Source organism: Oreochromis niloticus, linkage group LG22 (assembly GCF_001858045.2).
Source record: "Oreochromis niloticus isolate F11D_XX linkage group LG22, O_niloticus_UMD_NMBU, whole genome shotgun sequence".
Lineage (NCBI taxonomy): Eukaryota > Metazoa > Chordata > Actinopteri > Cichliformes > Cichlidae > Oreochromis > Oreochromis niloticus.
In genome coordinates this window covers 974000-993728 of record NC_031985.2, presented here as the reverse complement: position 1 = coordinate 993728, position 19729 = coordinate 974000, and the positions used below count along the sequence as shown (strand labels likewise).

Sequence of the window (19729 nt, the reverse complement as noted above, 5' to 3'; positions counted from 1 at the left end):
CACTGTGCACATCAAAGAAATGCTCTCTTTAATCATACAATATAAATCTCTTTAAAAAGAACCAAATGAGGAAGACTTTGCTCTGAAGGCAGGAGGGAGGATTTCACTGCAGATCTCACCTCTGTGTACTCGTACTGTAGCTTTACAAACACTCATCTGTGTGTAAATGAACCCCAGCTTTGACTCGGTGTTATTATGCAGAGCAGGTGAAGCAGCTCGGCTTCTGAGCTGAATGTGAATAAACACAAAAACGAGGGAAACAAAGACGAAGCAGCCGAGCAGAAAACTCCTGCCTCCGTCTCTCTCGCCACAGCCCGAGCTCACAAGACGGGCCGAGTGTAAACAAGTTGGGATGATCAACCTCACAACATCTGATAAACTGCTGCCTGCTCTCTCACACACACACACACACACACACACACACACACACACACACACACACACGCACACACACGCACACACACACACACACACACACACGCACTGAGTTAACGCTGATACTGTGCCGAGTTTCTGATGTTTGTAATTACTGACACTCAGTGCAACAGAGGATGATCGTGTGTGTGTGTGTGTGTGTGTGTGTGTGTGTGTGTGCGCGCATTAATAATGAATCCTCAGTTCATTTGTATGTAAATGTGTCCAGACAGCGCAACGCTCTTGTTCTCCTCCTTGTGATGAATAAAGCATCAAGGAGGACCGCAGAGCGCCAGAGTGAGGCAGGTGACTTACTAATGAGGAACGAGGAAGAGTCAGGCAGGTGACTCAAACTGGAAGGAGGGGTGGAAAAGTTTAAAAAGCACAAGTAGAGGAAGAGATGGGAAGGAGGAGTAGGAGAGAAGTAAATAACGAAGAAGGAGGAGGGTAAAAAGTAGAAGTAGGAAGATGAGGAGTGGTAGGAAAAGGAGAGGAAAGAGGAGACGGAACAAAGTATGGGAGGAGAAGAAGGAGAGGAAGGATGTGGAGACGAAGAAGTGGAGGGGAAAGAATATGGTGGAGAGGCAAAAGGACCACAGACCACAGGCTGTTACCTTTTTGTACTTTAAATTTTCTCCTCCTCATATTTTGCATGTTGAGCTCACAGAAATGCATAAGCAGCTCAGTTTACACACAGTCTTGTCGTTGCGCTACTTCCTCCAGAATCCAGTTCCTAAATCTGGACCCTGATCTTGTCAGTCCCGTTGACACAGGTGTATAAAATCCAGGAGTCTGCCTCCACAAACCTCTGTGAAAGAAAGGGCCGCTCTGAAGCGTTCACTGAATTTGTAACAGGACGCCGTCTTTGCAACAAGTCAGCTCATGACATTTCTTCCCTGCTAACATTCAGATCAGCTGCTGTGATGTTATTAGTAACCACAGCACTTCAGCCATGATGTATCAGACCAGCGCTGAGGGCACAGTGGGTGGAGTCAGCAACACTCCAAACTAGGGGTGGGTTTCAATAATCCATTTTCCGATTAAAACCCATTTTAGCTTGAATAAAGCGATATCCATCCATTAGAATCCTGAGTCGATTTTTAAATATAATCTCAGGTTAAACCTCACAAAAGTATTTCAACAACCACTAAACAGCTAAAACAGTAAATGAGAGCAGGCACACGGATTCTGCACAAAGATGTAAACACAAAGCGCGGACCCGCCGCACCAGAATCAGTGAGATGTCGGCTTTCTCACCCAACACGCTGTCTGGGCCGACGGCTCACCGATTCTGGTGCGTTTGTGTTTACGTCTTCCTTTGCGCTGGATTCTGAAGCTGCAGGTTTCATCTCCCTCCAACCAAAATGGACTGAACCAGCAGCAAAAGAAGATCCAAACTACGCTTCACATTTAACTTCACATAAACATGGTCATGAATTCACTCTGACTTTTGCTGTTTTGCTTCCACCACGGTCAAATCACATTTCCTGCACAGCTCTCTCTCTCTCTCTCTCTCTCTCAGTGTTGCTCAAGAACAGTTTCCCATCTCAAATCTCTGTTTTCTGCATCATTGCTTATTACCCACCAGTCTGCTGTTATGCACAGCGCTGTCGGCTGCTGGGTTTTTTTAATGACTTCCGACAAGAAAGCCTCACGTCTGCTGTTCAATACTGAAGAAATGTAAACTTTTTAAAGTTATGACAAACTGCAGAACTCTCAGCTGTGTCTGTAATCAAACCTCTGTAACTTTGCTCTGCTTCACTTCAGCAGCATCAGGTCATGTTCAGATGTTGATTCATGGTTTTCTTCAGTTTTTTTAATACTGCAGAATATTTTTAAGGTTATCTGCTATAAAAGGCCAGGAAAATCTGCTTCATGTTTTTCTGTTTTATCCTCAGTTACTTTGACACAAATGCATCTGCTGTGATGCTCACACCTCTCATGAAGTCTCACAGTGTCACTACTGATAAATTATCAGAATTATGATATTTCTGACTGTCTGAGGCAAAATTTCCAAATCAAAGGATTCAAATCGAATCGAAATCGTGGATCAAATCGAATCAGGACCTTGTGAATCGTAATCGAATCGATTCTAGAAATCAGTGACGAATACCCGGCCCTACTCCAAACCTCCGCTCCACTCCAGGAGTGTCACAGCGTGGGTTTGCTGAGCAGCTCCTGTAGGTGTAATTTGTGTTTTCATTAACATGGATATGTTGTACGATTCAAATCATGTCCTGTTATATTTGATGCTTCATTACTACAGATACACTTTGAGGGACAGAGCGACTGTTTGAGCGTTATAAGTCATTAAAAATACTCCAAAAGGCTCCAACGGTTGGTTGCAGGGGCAGTTCAGGGACTCTAGTTTGTGGAAATGTAACCTAGCAGACAGCAGCATGTTTTACAGCAGGGTGTGAACATGTAACTGTAATGTTTGACATCCTAACGTGGGAGTGAATGCAGAGTGGACCGGCCTCAACTGGCCATTAGAGGAACTGCAGAGGAGCAGGAGGCAGATAAACCGTGGGAACGCTGTCCGTCCATCACAGGCTAACCGAGCTCAGATCCACACCTGCAGTCATATTCACCGTCCTGTGAATAACCTCTCACCCCCGGGATGCGCAGGTAAACCATCTTTGATGTGAAAAAATGTGAACCCGTCCTTTAAATAACTTCATTTGCATTCTTTCATTCAAGCTCAGCTCTGGCTGGATTTCCCCCCGGAGACATTTTTTTTCCTCAAACATATTTGTTCTCAGCTTGTTCTGCTCCGACTAATTAAGTGCAACACTCGTCTGTGGTGTCACGCTGTCTTTGACACCCACACAGCGGCTGCAGGTGGAGGTATCACTGCTGCGAAACGTCAGTCGGGGAAGCAGTTTTTTAAACGTCTGCTTTATCTAAACGTGAAGACGGTCTGTGTTCGCTGCTGTGCAGAGCGGGAAGGAAAGGGTTACCCTGGACCAGTCAGAGAAGGGGGACGGGGCCTGACAGCGCGATGAGCAGCAACACTTTGTTCTCTGTGTTAATGAGCTTTATGCTTCAGACTCTGTTTATTCTGCTAATATCGTTCTGCAGTGACTCGTGCTCGTTTAGTATTCCACTGAGTGAATTGATGACTCACATGTCAAGTGTTTGTTTCCTTTGTTGGGAAATAAAACCAGACCAGTGAACTGTCCATCAGCTGCGCTCATTGTGCAGCAAACCAGCGTCAGCCTGCAAACAGCAAACTCAATATTTCACATTCAGAGTCGGGGAACAGGACGGTAATGTTTCTCCACCAATGCTCATTAAGCCGAAAGTAACCAAAATTCAGGGAAATCAGCCCCAAAAATGCTAATGAATGTGTGTTCCCGTTCCCTCGGTTATGTGAGCGCTGAATTCTTGGAGATGATTGCAGATTCTCCAGGTGGCTGCCATTAAACCGCTGCCATTAAACATTAATACAGCTGCAGTCAGAGATCACGCTCAGACATGTGGAAATCACGATGGAGAAACCGGCTTTTGTGTTTCATTTCGGTTTTCTCTGCTCTCCACACGGAGCTGAATTTTTCATCTGCTGCAGTTTTGTCTTCAGAGGACGTTAAGTGCCAGCTCCATCTGCAAACACCGGTGTGGATACTGCTCGACCTGGAAGATGAGAAAGTGTCAGGATTGATCGAGTCATGTTTGTCAGGTTGATTTTCCCCCCAAAAAATACTTCCTGTTAGAAATTATGAGGCTCCTAATTAATGAAGACGACATGTCCATGATGCTGATCGGCAGCACGTCCACACACAGTGTGACGAAAGTAAAACCAGCCTGTGTGTGACCCACAGACCAGTCTGCAGCAAGGTTATCAAAGTTAGCTTCAATAACTAATAAATACAGTCAAAACCACCTGAAACTATCAAAATATTCAGAAAAGGTCTTCAGTTTGAGTCTTCAGTGAGTTTAAGGCTTCTTTTAGATTCTTGACTTCATGGTTTTTGGGTCTGTCCAGGGTTTAGAGTGTTTGTGGGGTCAAGGTTTTCCTTTTAGATGGGATTCATGCTGGAGCTACATAGCCCTCAGTCAGCACCTTAGTTTATGTTCCCTTGACCGTTGTTAGTTCCCTGTTGTTCCCTCTCTGCTACTCTCATCCAAGAGGTTTCTTCATCTGTAAAAGCTGACAGCTCACTTATTGAAGTCTCATGGGTCAGAGTGTGAGTGTGGACTGAAACAGCTGTGTTGTAGGTGTCACAGACCACCGCCTCTTCAGTGAGGTTTGTTCCAGGTGAACCATTTAAATGTGAGTCACTATCCTGTCCGTGCACTGATGAGACAGGTGAAGGTGTGCAGTCTTGTCCTGGGGGTGTGGTTCTCCTCGCTGTGGCATGTGTCTGTGGAGTACTCTGCACCTGGCTCACAGTTTCAGGTGTTTCCATGAACTCTTACCGTGACCATGTGCCCTTAAGTGTATCACAGTTTATTCCCACTGTGTTCCTGTGGGTCATGACGGTCCACATGCTGATTCACACTTTGGCTCATTGGACTCACCTGACAGCAGGCTGGGTGAACGACTGTCAGCAGCACCTCTGAGTGGACGGCTCATACCGGGAACTCCCGATCAGCTGTCAGAGAGCTGACGCGTCTTCATGAACCACAAAGACGTCCATGTGACTTCGACTGTGGAGCTCTGACAACCACAATCACTACGAACCTGCGGACATCTTTCATAAACTGTGTTATATTAATGTATAAAGCAAAATAACTTAAAACCAAAAATGAAAACTAAAACTGCAATGAGAAAACTTCCTCCATAAAATAAACCGAAGACAAGGAGGCAGGAAGCAAACTCACCTGTTGCTCGGTGATCACCTGAACCTCGTCCTGTGGCCTGTTTTTAATGATTGTCTCACTGATGAAGTGCTGCGATTATTTTCTCTCATGTTTTTGTAATATTTGAATCAGAGGGTGTTTCAGCTCCATTAATAATAGTTTTATATTCCATTCACTTTAGTTTAGTTTATTTACCTGTTTACCTTTATTCACTTGTTATTTATCCTTTGATCCATTTTCTTGGTGAGAGTCCATCCCTGCTGTCACGCCCTGCACAGCTCACCGGTACATCACATGTACTCGTTTATTTATTACAGCGCCACACAAAAACATACCAAAGTCTTACCTTTTTACTTTTGTTTGGGGCACGCTGCTCCTCAGTAGACAGTATTGCACACATCTCCAATCACATGATCTGGTCACATGACTGGAACATATAAAGATACCTGACATGGATCAACGATCACTCCATGTCTGGTTTAGATCATTAATAAGAAAACACAATAACGCTGCATTCACAGGCTCCTCGGATCATCGGATTTCCACAGCTGTCTCTCTGTGTTTGTGTCGTTTTAAATGAACATGGATGTTACAAAGACGGCGTGAGGAGTTTAATTGTTTACCTGACCTGTTATCAGGATTATTGTAGCCACACAGCCATTACTATTTCATAAATTAAATGTAAGCTAAGAAGACTGACGTACATGGAACATCAGCATTAGAGCTACTTTGTTTCCTCTGCAAAATGTAACTAGACCCATCACCACCAGGGGGCAGCATTTGACCACCTTTAACTTTTGATAGTCCCTCATTTCCTCAACAGGTTTTACCTTTTGCAGACTATCATCATCAATACAAATGTGCTTGTAATAACCTGTCCAGTTAAATAAAGGTTAAAAAACCATTCCCCTTGTGGTATAAAGTGGTATTACACAAAAGTACAGCCTGGCCCTAGCCTAACTTCACCTGATATGTCTTCAGTACAGAGCACAGGTGATTTGGACATGAAGTCAAATTCTGTTCATAGATTTTGTTCATTTTGGAAAGTATAAAAAAAAATAATAATTTACAAAACTGTATTTTTACTCAAAGTTTTCTTGTTAATAACTGAGTATTTGCATTCACCCACCATGTTTTTGAGTCGGCAGCTGATTTTGTTTTTCTGGTTTGAGTTTTTTGTGTTTCTTTATGAGAAATTTCCCAGTCACAAATTCAGTTTTCCAATTATTCCAATGCCACATGAATGCACAATTACACAAGCTGGCGATGACATGTTCTTTTCAGAGTGGAGGTGACTTTGAAAGACTCCATCTGGAGCTGCAGCGGCTGTTGTTCGCTGTTTTGTAAAGCAAAGTTTTGCAGCAGTTTTGGCTCCGGTCCCTCTGAAAAGGTTTTGACTTTCTGCCTGAGACACAAAGTCAGAGCGAGCAGGCCCGGAGCCAGAGCTTCTAACCTCCATGTATCACACTCGGCAGCAGGCACTGCCAGCGCAGTTTGTGACTGCTATGACGGTTCTGTTGTTATAAAACCACACACGATGCAGGGCACACATCCTCTGAAACATAGGTGAGATTTATGCCTAATCTCCACAGATTTAATGGAAAATATGAAGGTAATCTCTGGTGGAGGTTGCTTCATGTCTGACAAACACAGACAGACAGCTGAGAGTGTTTGCAGGGACGTTGATGCTGAGAATGAATCCTGATGTGTTGGTGGCCTTCCAGCTTTTTTATGTCGCTCCATAACTGAATAAAAACATCGACTGCCTGTTGTATGATAACTTCTTAAACAATAAACCTTTTATTTTAATGCTGTCGCATGTTTTCATGCTGAACGCTAACGAGCTGACAGCAAAGAGGAACGAACAGCTTTCTGCAGAAAATGCGAGCACTGCAGTGTCGCAGGGCTGGACATTAAAGGCCCCTCAGCCTCACTCAGCGCCTCAGCCAGCACCTTCACGCTGAGGGAATTGTTCAGGAAGCTGCTCAGTATGTACCCATCGACCACATCCAGGTCACGCAGTCACCGGCTGGCTGTGCTCAGGTAGGAAAGCCAATAAGTACAGACAGAGATTTCAGCGGGATGCTGGGGACACAGCCCCCTCATTAGTTAGAATACATGCATTCGTCCCTCCGTCATGAACACAACACGAACAGCTGGATTCAGAAAAGCAGACACGAAGGTTCAGTTCAAGGATTTTACTGACAAACTCAGAGTGTGCAGCAGGTTTCCTCACAGGCTGAGGTGAGGAACGAGAGAGCTTCCACTGCTACAGCAACCTGGCAGAGGAGCCGCTCCTTAAATACTGCAGGACGGCAACAAGTGATGAGGAGCAGGTGTGCCGCGCTCGCCTTAAACAGGCTGCGGTGCTATTTTACTCCAACAGAGGGCGCTCAGCACAGTTCATGAAGCAGACGCCACCTCTAATGCACTGATTTGTCCCCACAGGTGCAAACTGGGGGTACTGGAGTCATCACAGATTTTCAGATTTCATTTAAATACAGCGTCCTTCCTCCCACAGTCCAAACTGGTGGGTAACTGGTCACTCTGCATCACCTGTAGGTGTGAATGGTTGTGTGTCTCTGTGTGACTGACTCCTCACCCTGACAGTGAACTGCATAAAAGGAAGAGGCTGGAAATATTGAAACAAATCACACAGTCGTGCAGAACAGCATGAAAATGACTTCGTGATCACAAACAAATAAATGATTCTTTTATGCCTATTTCCTGAGCACGCTCTGAGAGTCGGACGGACGGCTGCACACTCCACAGATGAGCAGTCATCAGAGTTAACTCACTCGTTTCAGTTCAGCTGTTATTAGTTCCTGATAGTTTCAGAGTTAGTTTAGGCTTTTTAATGATGATAACATGCAGCCTGTCATTGGATAGAATAAATATTCCAGCAGGAGCTTTTGTTTCAGTCGTAGTTTTAAGTTTCAGTAATAAGTGTGATATTCACCACTGTTATACTTCCTGTCATACCTGCGAGGGTGGATGTGTAGTAACGTCTCTGTGGCCTCACGTTTACTGTCTCATGATAAAATCTGTGGTACTGGGACCGGAGCAGAGGCTGTGGACATGGAAACCATTAGCACACATTTACAGATCCACACTGATGGCTGTGTCCTCGTTGTCACACACTCACAGGTTAAAGCTCCACCAGCTTCAGTCATGAAGCTCATCATCATGAAACATTACAGACAACATTTTAAACAGCTCAGGTACCTGGAGCCAAAGCTCGAGAGCCTGAGATGGTTTTGGACACATGCAGAGGAAGGAAGTGCAGTCAAAGACAGAAACAGAAACAGAAGAAGAAGAAGAAGAAGAAGAAGAAAAGGTATAGAGTAGAAAAAACAAAACAACCAATCATAGTCATCCAACACACATCCATCAGATGTTGGTCAAATTCTAAAGTTTGATATTCTGAAGTTTCGTACATGTATACGGTGCAAATGTGGCTAGAAATCTTCCCATAGTCTCGTATGTTTTGCATTGTGGGATGTGAAATGAAGATATTTCTCCCTGCTCTCAGAACACGCCACCTTCATCCTGCCCAGAAACATCTGACCGAGGACCGGCTCGAATGTCCTCGTGTGGTGTGTAGTGACGCATGTTGGGTCACTTAGAGTTTAAATCAAACCACAGGAAAAAGTACAAACGCATCAACTGATTCAGACCAGAGTAGATGAATTATAGGTTTTATAGATGCTCAGAGTGTAGATCCAGAAAACTGAACACTTACATGATCAATGAGGGTCGAGCACCCGAGGACGACCACGAGGTTACCTGGGACTCTTCATCAGTTGTTTTGGACTTGAGGAAACCTCTGCATGAGAGCTGAAACAGCTTTATGAACCAAAGGAAGTCCACTTACCTTCTTTTCATGTGCTCCACACTTTCAGCTGCTGCTTTATCTCCAGGCGGTCACCACAGACATGAAACCACATGCTGCCAGATGCCCTCGCTGACACAACACAACCACCCCATTTATCCAGACTTGGGACCACAAGCTCACAAAGACTGAACAAGTAATAAAAAACAGAGAAAATAATATAATTATTTCATATTCATGAATATGATTATTATCTGTGAACAACTGCAGGCCTTCTGGGTTTGTAAACAGCTTCGAATAAAATAATCGGCAATGCTTGCCAAACTCATGGAGTTTAAAACAGTGGACTCAATGAACTGTGTGTGTGTGTGTGTGTGTGTGTGTGTGTGTGTGTGTGTCACGTTTTAGTCCAACTGTTCACTTTAAAAACTAAGTGCCCCACGCCTGCGTCTGACTGGGATACAGACTGTACCTTTAACGTCAGACGAAGCAGGTGAGCTGTGTTTCCATGTGTCTGTACCACGTGTGTGTGTGTGTGTGTGTGTGTGTGTAACTTGTCTCTAGCTTGTCAATAGCATGTGTGTAGGCTGTGTGTAGAATGTATCTAGTGTGTCTGTAGCGTGTGTGTGTAGTGTGTGTGTATTATGTATATAGTGTGTGTAACATGTGTGTAGCATGTGTGTGCGTGCGTGTGTGTAGGGTGTGTAACCCTGAGACCGTCCACACCCTCGTCTCAGAGGTTTCTGGAGGAAAGCTGGTGCAGCTGGTGAAAGCGATGCTGAGTCACTGCTATTGATCGCATTAAGTGCGCGCTCACACTGTAAAACTTAACCGGCCCTTTAACGGCACACTGAGAGCCGTCTGCAAGCAGTTACGCTCATTTCCCTCCATCCTCACTCTCACCAGGTTCTTTTTCACATGTTAATCAAACTATTAAGTGAGAGTTTGGTCATGCAGGAGATATCAGTGTGTTTGTTTGCTATTACTTCAACATAAGTTATTAATATAAACCCTGTAATTAGGCCCTATCACTTTTATGGTACAGTAAACTGACTGCCTGATTTTTAATCCACAGCCGCTCACTGTTTGGTTTTAAACAGAAACAAAAAGCCCCTCACACACACACACACACACAGACACACACACACACACACACACACACACACACACACACACACACACAGAGACACACACACACACACTCTCTCTCTCTCTCTCTCTCACACACACACACACACACACACACTCTCTCTCTCTCTCTCTCTCTCTCTCACACACACACACACACACACACACACACACACACACACACACACACACACACACACAGACACACACACACACAGACACACACACACACACACACACACACAGTGCTGAACTGTGAACCAAATAATGACTTTATTTTTTCTTTTTCTGCCGGCTTCGTTTGATTAATTGCGGGAAAGAGTCCAGAGGTTGCGAGCGCTTCTGTCACGAGACAGAAAGTCTCGGAGTTTTCACCGTTTCATGTGCGCTTTGAAAGTTTGCATCGGTTTTATTTTGACTTTTGTGACTGTTGGTGAGAGCACGCCTTTGTATTTCTGATTTACACGTTTTAAAAGACTTTTTTTCCTTTTACATGAATTTTAATTCTGACCACAATGATATGCAAATTCTCTCCCAGGGTGTGTCACAGTTTTCCCTGTTTTTTGTGGACTGCATTATTCAAATGACCACCTGCTTGATGTGAATTGAAACAAAAATAAGTGATTCCTGCGGTTTTGTTCGGCTCCGTTTCCTCTTTTGGTTTTGGAAGTTGTGGCTCGCCAAAGCAGACTTCTCTGTTTTCTCTGTGTGAAAGGTCACCGTTTCAAACATGCTGCAGGCACGGGGGGACACAGACTGTATATAAAAGATGGCTGTGCCCACTGTGACATCACTAGTTGGTTACTCTGAAGTATTTTGCTGCTGCCGTGTGGTTTTTTGGAGCCACGGGTGAGCACATTTGGAGAGATGGTGAAGTTTTCATTCATTGTGAATCCTCATATATTTACTTTGATAACTTCCTCCTCAAAAAATCCCAGAATTTCATTCCACTCAGGTTGAAGACCTTTTCAGTTCCACGCTGTAAATATGCTTTTTAATGCTGTAAAGTTTTATTATGGGGCTCTGTGGGGACTGTTGTGTCTCTGGGGCCTCGAGTGGTCATCAGAGGAACTGCAGATTTCGGCATTTTCCTGCCTGGTGGAGGCCGGGGGGCTCTACGGAATGACTGAATAATTTTTATTGTTGGAAAATAAATTTGGCTTCAAATCCACAGACTGAGAGGCAGAAGAGCCACGGTGACACCCAGAGGGAAGGAAGAGATGCAGCTGCACGCCCGGCTTTGGCACATCTGTACATTGAGCGTCCTGAAGGTGAAGAGCGCTTTAATCTTTAATAAACGTGAAATGAATGTCTGCGGTGAGAATGGTTCCATCGCAGCAGGAGACAAACGTTTCCTGTTATTTGGCGTTCCAGCCGGACGATTCTTGTCTCTAAAGCTTTTTATCTGCTGAAATTTGTGACACTGACGGTGCTTGATTACTATTTTAAAGACTATTTTGAGCCTTGACTGGTTCAGTTTTTAACTTTTGTTGCTAAGCAATGTTGACCAAAACTCTGCTTATTGGTTAGAGCTGGCACTTTTGCCTGGCAACATTACCTGATTGTGTATTCTGGAGACGCTGGCGAGAGCTTCCAGTTGCAGAAGATGGCGCAGGCTGTGGCATCGATCCTGCTCTGAAGGCCCTCTATTATTTCCAGCAGCTCGTCCTTAAATGCATCTGAACAAAACAGCAGAAAAGGGGGGCGGGTTCGAAATAAGCAGCGTACTTAACGGCACAGCGAATCCGAGTTTTGATAAAGTCCGACTGGCAGGCAGACAGCTGCAGCCCTTCACAGGAGAGGACCGAACGGGGGCAAGGTTAGTTAAGAAACCGGCTGACATGCAAGACCAGGCCTATCAGGGGGGCGATGCATTTACTGACAATCACCTGGGCTCCGACTTCACTGCACTCAGCTAAACAAACAGACATTCCTCCCTAATTAACCATCTATAATCACTAAGACGCTGGCTGGGATAGAAATGAAATAAACTGAAATACACCTGAAACAAAAAACATGCTGTAAAAGAGAGTCCACCTGTTTCAGGGCAGTGCATCAATCAAACTTTATTTATTCATCACTGCACACAGTATTCACAGGCACGAGCTGATACTAAGACACAAAAATTGTATTAATTCATGATATTAAATTCAATTATATTAAATTCAATTATATTAAAACACAGATAAAAATGTGAGCTAATCATAAATGTTTCAGTTCTCTGGGTAGTGCAGGTATCCATCTGCCATAAAGCAGAGTCATGGGTTCAAATCTACGCTGAGGCCATTTAATTAGTGTCTTACTCCCAGTTTTCCTGAATTTTCTCCCCTATCATGGTGTAATAAAGGCTAAAAAAGCGAAAATATATTTAAACAATGGAAGTAAAATATAATAAAATCACAGAAATTTGCAAGGAATAGAGGACCTGATATATGATGAATGTTTAATATTAAGATATAGCCAGAAAAATGAAATAAAAATAAATAAAATTGCATGGATGGGGTGAATAAAACAGAGAAATTCATCTGTGCAGACGACTGAGAGGCTGATCATTGAAATGAGCACAATTCATGAGAAATAAAAAGGTGTATTTTTTTTTTAAATAAATAAAAATACAGTAAAACTGCTAAATAATGCTAATTATCAAGAAACATACTGTATATTAAAAGGTGAGCAAAGGTCGAGTAATTTGAGAAACAGATGAAAACTGAAAATTAAATAAACAAAATAAATGAACATCAAAGAGAGTTCAGTTTCTCCTGCAGCTGCTTTTTTATATTTGACCTTTGACCTTATGGATAAGAAAGTATTAATAATTTGTTCTTTAAGCCTGAAAAGCAGCCACACTCTTTCTTTCTGTTTTAAGTGAACAGACTGAGATTTGGCACTAAAATGATTTTATCAGCACTGATAAGGAGCCGGGAATCAGAGCCCGATCATAAACTTACACTCGGGATGTTTCCGGGTTTGACTGGTGACGTTGCACATATTATCACAGAGGTCAAAGGTCACCAAATCACCCAAGTCCTCATAAACCGATCGCATAACTCACCTACACTTAACCGCCGGTGGGAGGAGGGCAGGGTGTGCTTCCTAAACCCGCCTGTTGGTGTCGCTGTCCGTCACGTTTTCGCACAAGCGCGAGGGTTCGTCTCCACGTTTATTGCATCTGATCAGGTACGACAAGCCCATTTATCAAAATGCACGAGCGCGATGCAGTCTGGTGGTCGTGGAGAAACTTTTCCTTCCACTCCCACGCACTCTCACCCTCCTCCTCCCACCGAAACTCCCTTTAAATGAGCCCAGGTTGAACAGGTGGGTGCTGATGCTCCAGCCGCACGTGAGCACGGTGCTGTGAGCGGGTCAGCTCTAGGCTCAAACAGGTGTCACAGAAACACCCGAGTGGCGTGGGTTTTGTTCCCACTCACATCGCTTTTATTTTAGATTTTACATTTTTATTTACATGTTGTGGGTTTTTTGCAGGAAAGCGAACTTTTGCAACATTTTCTCCGAGTTTAGGAGAATTCACAGAGATCAGAGCTGCACGGTGTCACAATCACGAACATGTCACACACGAGACGGGAACGAGTCCGGTGATGGTGTGTGTGAGCGGGTGTGAGGGTAAGAGTGCAGGAAAGTGGATTAAAATGAGAATAAAGTCGGTGCAGAGGACCACAGGTGTGTGAGTGTGTGTGGGAGCGTGTGTGTGGATGTATAGGTGGTGCCTGCCTGCTGCCGGGGTGCTGAGGCTGAGCCGCTGCAGGAGGGGGGCACGCTCGGGGGGTGCATGGCCGCCGCATGCCCGCGCCTCTCCGCCGTGCCAGCGTCCGGCAGCGCCGCGGTCCAACTTTTCTGTACATTTTCACGTCACCTGGACACCGAACATAAATTTGGCATCCTATGCAAATATATGCTGACGTAAAAGATCATGTGGTTTTTGTCGTCGATCCCCCCTATGAGCAACGAGCAGGCTTTTTTTCTCCTCTCTACTGTTGTCTTTAGGTTAGCTATGCTACAATCTTTACTGTACCCAGCGCTAGCTATATGCGCCCCGCACCGCTCCACTCTGGATCTCTGGGAATAATCAACTTCCAGCCTGTCGCACCGTGCAGCCACAGACTCCACACAGGTAGGACACGAGGGAAACTTCTCGTTTTTTTACTCGCGGGGAGAAATTTTGACCAAAGTGACCGCAAAAGTGAAGTTATTAAAGCGGCTTGGTTGCAGGCAGACTAGCCGCCTGGCTCCCTCTCTCTGCCCAGGCTGCTGCTGTTGCTGCTGCTGCGGCGGCTGCTAGCGACCGTCCCCCTCCATCACAGCCTCTCGGAGTGGGAACCACGGCGCTCTCACCCCGCGGAGCTCCTCGGCAGCCCGGCTGGGATGGAAACACTTAGACACCTGGCTGTCAGGTAACTTTAGTTGCGGGGTGACTGCTCTCCGGGTGTATTTGAGGATAGTTGTGAGACAAGTGAATGTCACCGGTTCGCGATGTGCTTTTTTTTTTTTTTCTTTTCTAGTAGCCAACTTTTGCCGTCCCCCCCTCCACCCCCGGTGAAAGTGCACATAATAAATTTATTAGCCATTGGGGCTAGCCGTTAGCCAGTTAGCCCCTGCTAATGACGGGCGACCCGGCGGAGCTAAGAGCTTTAGCTTTAGCCGTTCCCCGCACACAGCAGCGGGAAACGTGGCTGCCCGTCTCTGGATGTTGTGCTTTCATGTCGGGAAACGCATTTGTTTTGGCTGCCTCCTTCTCCCCCTCCTCTCTCCCGTCCTCCCCCTCCGAGTTACAGCGTTGCTCCGCGGACCCGAGTGGAGGATAAATCCGCTTTTTGTCGGCGCCTCGCTCTCCGCGGAGCCGGTGACAGTGCGGTTAAAGAGTCGGCTCAAGTGTTGTTGTTGCCCGCTGTAGGTTAGGTTCAAACGGGGCTAGCTAGCAGACAGCCAGTCTGGCTGGTTGGGTCATCTGAGGTGAAGCCGCCGTCAGCGGGCTGCACAGAAACACGCTGCCTGTTTGCGGGGAGCCGCTTCCCGCTGCTTTACCGACACTTTTCCAGCTTTTCCGCTTTAAACTTGCCTTTCTCCGAGCTGTCTTTACCGTTAGATCGTCTTTTCGGGCTGTTTTCACCGCCGGTGAGCGAACTGTTCGGCGGTCGCAGGTTGAAGCGAACTGCCGATTACTTTAGTATTAAACAGTTTTCCGCTCGGTGCTTTAAACGTGTTTAAATGTGAGGCTGAAGTAGTTTAAGAGGGGCTTTTTGGGCCGGGCCGGTTCCGAGGACGGGTTGCCTGTTTGGTGGACAGACGCTGACTTCGTGCCAGTTAATGGCAGACTGGTTTTCTACTGGTTTCAGGCTGCCAGGATCCACAGCGCTCGGCTTTTCCACGAGAAACGCCGTCAGTGTTTGTTCTTTTTGCACAAGTATGTTTTTAAACTGCATTTATAAGGATCCGCGTTGATATTGAACTGTTTTTACTCCGGTTACGCAGAAATGTGTGCGTTTTTTGCATAATTTTGCAAATACGCGCTCGGTCTATTTACATCCAGCGCCGTGTGTTGGCTGTGCCGTACGGACTGGGTCACTGCTGCCGCCCGACCGTGCAGGGAAACCGGCGTTATTAGCGCCCGTTTACTCACCGGGACTGCCTGCATGCCCCGTATGTGACACCGCCAGGAGGGTATCCACATGAGGGGCGTGGGGTGGCACCAGCCCCCCTCAAATATCAGTGCCTCACCCCACAGGTCCTGTGGTCTAATGTAACTTAGTACATTTACTCAGATACTTTACTTGAGTGCACTTTTAATAAACTTTCAATTTATTTAACGATTTCTCCTTAAAAAAATCTCAGAATGAGCCTTTGCAGGATTTACCGCACTTACAATTAAGGCACAGAGTTCCCTTTTTGACCTTAGTTAACAGAAAATTGGGATGTTTGATTATTAAAAATTAATTCTAAGCTTGGGAAAATTAAACCACACTTAAAAAATACTGTTTAAAAGTATTTTTTTAAAGAAAGATGTTTGTTGGTGGATTTTATATAAAACCAAACCAAACAGCTATATTTTGGATGCTTGTGTTGCACTTTGTGCTCTAGGCTTTGTTTTAAAGCTTTAGAGGTCTGTTGCAGATTTAAAAATATAAATCTACTCATATTTGGTGCTGTAATATTTTAAATAACACTCCCCAGCAGCATATAGGTACAGAAAATCATATCCAGCTGCAACATTAAAGTAAAGTCTGCACACCATTATGATCTAATATTATAATGCATGTCATTCAGCACAGTGAGTAGTCTGTATGTAGGTACTTGGAGTATATTTTGCAGTACAATTTAAGGCTTTTCATACTTGTTTTGCTTATTTGCACACTAGTTTTCTTCCTTTAAAATAAATGTCTGTATCATGGCACAGGACTGAACACGAGTGTGAAATATTTTTATTTCCTTTGGGCCCCCCCATTCTAAAAACCTCCCGTGTACGCCCGTGGACGTGGCAGCTGTTCCTTCTTCTTGTAGTCAAACTTCTCCAAGTTCGCCCAGCTTGTGTTCACTATGTTCCCCGACCTAATTTCCTACCCCAAGCCCTGTTACATAAAATCATGAATAATTAGGTGCAGCCGGCTCGCATGCCGGTTCAGACCTAACGCGGTGACGTGGTTGGAAATTAAAAAGCCATTTTGACCTGTGAACCCCCCCACGGCCCCCCTTCAGTTGGGAAAATATCTCTAAAAAGGCGTAGTGGTGTTTGTTTTGCAGCTTTCGCTGCTGTCCTCATGTGACTCCCTGCAGTCTGAAGGACGTACAGGAGGAAGATTTCTGTCAGGCTTAGGCGAACAGGTGTGTAAACTGAATTTGGGCAGGTTTCACCCTCCACCACATCCCTGACAGTGTGACTGAAGTGTGTCTTGGCTCTTGGAAATCATTGGAGAGGCTCGTATTTGGCAGCGGCTCCTCCTCTTCCTCCTTCCTCTATACTGCCCGGTGACAGCCTTAAAATCCACCTCCTCCCCGCCGCTGCACCGTGCGCTCCCGCTGAAAGTGTGTCAGGATTTTTTTTTCCTTTTCTTTTTTTTAATATTATCTCCCTCTCGCCTGTTCTGGTTCATAATCACATTTCCTTTTCCATTGACCGACTTTTTTTGTCTCATATTTTGCCGCTATTGTATCTGCGCCGTGTCAGGCTTTTTAATCCTATGATATGGATGCAGGGATCAGTCAGTCATGCTGCCAGTCTCCGAATCAGAGCACGCTCGCTTGCTCTCTGGCTGCTATTTATTTGTCACAAACGCCAACACACACACACGGGCGCACACACAGCACGCAGCTTTGGTGCGCTTTCCCTTCCTCACTACTACTCTCGCGTCTCTCACACACACGCGCACACACACTTTCGCTTTTCCTCTTCCTGCCCTGACACGCTGCTTTTTTCTTTGACACACACATTTTGCCGCTTCCTGGGAAGTGCAGCTGTGATTTGCTGTTGCCACCTGACCTGTCACCCCAATCCCCCCCCCACACACACACGCACACACACACGCAGCCATAGTGTGCTTTATTTCACCGTTTGCACTGCTCACATCATTGGTTTTTTATTGCAGAAAATTGCTGCTCCACTCGTGTGTTTTCATTATTTGTGGCGATAGAAAAGGACCCCTTTCTGTGTGTGTGTGTGTGTGTGTGTGTGTGTGTGTGTGTGTGTTGCCCTCAGTGGCATTCAGTCGTGAGAGCTCACACACACACACACAGACACACTATGCAGCACTCTTTGTCGCTCTGTCAAACTGCTATTTATTTCACGCACATGTACACGCACACATGCAGAAAGCATGCATGACAGCTGCATCTTTGCACACACACACATTCAGTCACTCCTTTTTTGCTCTTATGGCGCACACACATTTGTAGTTTGGGTGCTTTATGAAAAAGTAAAAGAGGGTGTGTGTGTGTGTGTGTGTGTGTGTGTGTGTGTGCTTGGGAAAGAGTACTAGCATGCCAGGTTGTGCGTGAGTGAGTGAAGTGGGGGTGATTTTCTGTGAGTCACTGCGTGTGTGTGTGTTACTGTCCACTCCTGCCTCACTGCTGGAGCTCTTCACAGGGAAGCGCGCACACACACACACACACACACACACACACACACACACACACACACACACACACACACACAGCGGGTGCATTGGATGTGCACGGCTGCTGCTGCTGTTGGATCAAACCCACGTTCCACGTCGACTTGGAGGCTTTTCAGAGGTTGAAGTTTGTGTGAGCGCGAGCACCGGGATCCCCATTCAATCAGATTTAACTCCAGACCAGAAATGAAGCTCCTTCTTTTTACTGTTCGCTGCTTTAATAATCTTTTATTCCCCATTTCTTGGTGCTAAAGCGGAAATCTCGCCCAAGGATTTTATGTCTCGGTAATTTTTTTCCCTCGTACAGAAATTAAAAGTGATATTTTTTGCAGTTTTTTTCTGCCGTGCAAACATTCGTGCGCTGCAGTGAAAGCTTTCATTACTCGCCATGAAATGTATTTTTTAAAAGTTGTGTGTGTGAAAAGTCCCACTGCTGTTTGTTCCAGCTGTGGAAAGGCTTTCAGCCAAATACGGTCATTTTTCAGCTCAGACCTGCTACTTTAGTAAAACATTAATTCCTACCTTTGAACTCGCGGGTGCTCATTTTCACAACTTAAGTCCATTTTTACACCTGCTTTTCCTCAGAAAACACGTCTCCTGATCTTGTAAATCACCTGCAGACGGTGAGCCTGGTGTAGTTATTAGAGCTAAACTGACAAAGCAGCCAGGCTGATTCATTGGTCGATAATTGCTCGGTGCAGCTTTATCATACCTGTATATTCCAGCTGACAGGTACAGAGGATGTAAGGAAATGTCATACTATGCTTGGGCTTCCAGCTCTGCTCCATAAAGCTGGAAATTCACTGACTAAAGTCGGGTTATTTAGTGTCTGGAGACGGCGGCCATTTTTTCTGGGCTGTCTGTGCTGACTTCCTGTTCTGTGAAACAATCACATGCTAAAGCTAAAAATAAGCAAAGCTGTCCTTTTAGTGTGTTCTGTCTTTTGCGCTCAACATGGGCCGTTTACCTGCTTCCATTCAATCCTGCTCGGTGATGATTGGTCATCGAAATACTTGGCACCAATCACACAGCCGTAGAGACAATGGCTAAAGGTTTCACTGCATTTTGGGGTTTGAGCTTCCACTTGAGCTCTCTGAATGGACCAATGCTCAGGTGAATTAAAGCCCTGAAGGCTTTCGGTACCAAAGAATTTTTGTACCTTTTGACCTGGAGCTTTAACATAAACTGTATTCAGTACAGTTGGTACTCATTCAAATCAAAGGTTTAAACCAGACCCGTCAGTTTGGGCCTGTATGGAGCCCCTCTGATGACATGGTCCAAAAAATAAATAAATTGTGGCCACTAAATACTATTTCGAGGGCCCGAATTGGGTATAACGTGGCAACGAATTACGCATTTGTGGCAACGAAATAGATAACGCGCGCACATCATATTGATGCAATTCCTGGACAGCTGTGTAGAGACATAAGCA

At 45.2% G+C, this 19729-nt stretch overlaps 1 protein-coding gene and 1 long non-coding RNA gene across 4 annotated transcripts in view; one reads left to right on the top strand and one right to left on the bottom strand.

Annotated features, from left to right (window-relative positions):
- Positions 1–6457: 6457 nt before the first annotated feature.
- LOC102075867 (uncharacterized) lies at positions 6458–13353 on the bottom strand. 2 transcript variants are annotated; one of them, XR_268156.4, is made up of 5 exons: positions 13230–13353; positions 11736–11856; positions 8960–9237; positions 8200–8287; positions 6458–7831 (listed from the first exon to the last, which is right to left on the bottom strand). It is a non-coding gene; the product is annotated as an uncharacterized LOC102075867 (long non-coding RNA). The 2 variants fall into 2 exon arrangements; XR_003215800.1 differs by having other exon boundaries at positions 8200–9237.
- Positions 13354–13390: 37 nt separating this feature from the next.
- Positions 13391–19729, top strand: part of LOC100706707 (zinc fingers and homeoboxes protein 2) — a 128691-nt gene continuing 122352 nt past the window's right edge. The window contains exon 1 of one of the 2 annotated variants that reach the window (XM_005464976.4): positions 13391–14306. The gene's annotated coding sequence lies outside the window, so the exon portion shown is untranslated. Of the gene's footprint in view, positions 14307–14404; positions 14587–19729 lie in introns of those variants that run through there. The other variant, XM_025902115.1, reaches the window with a different exon arrangement.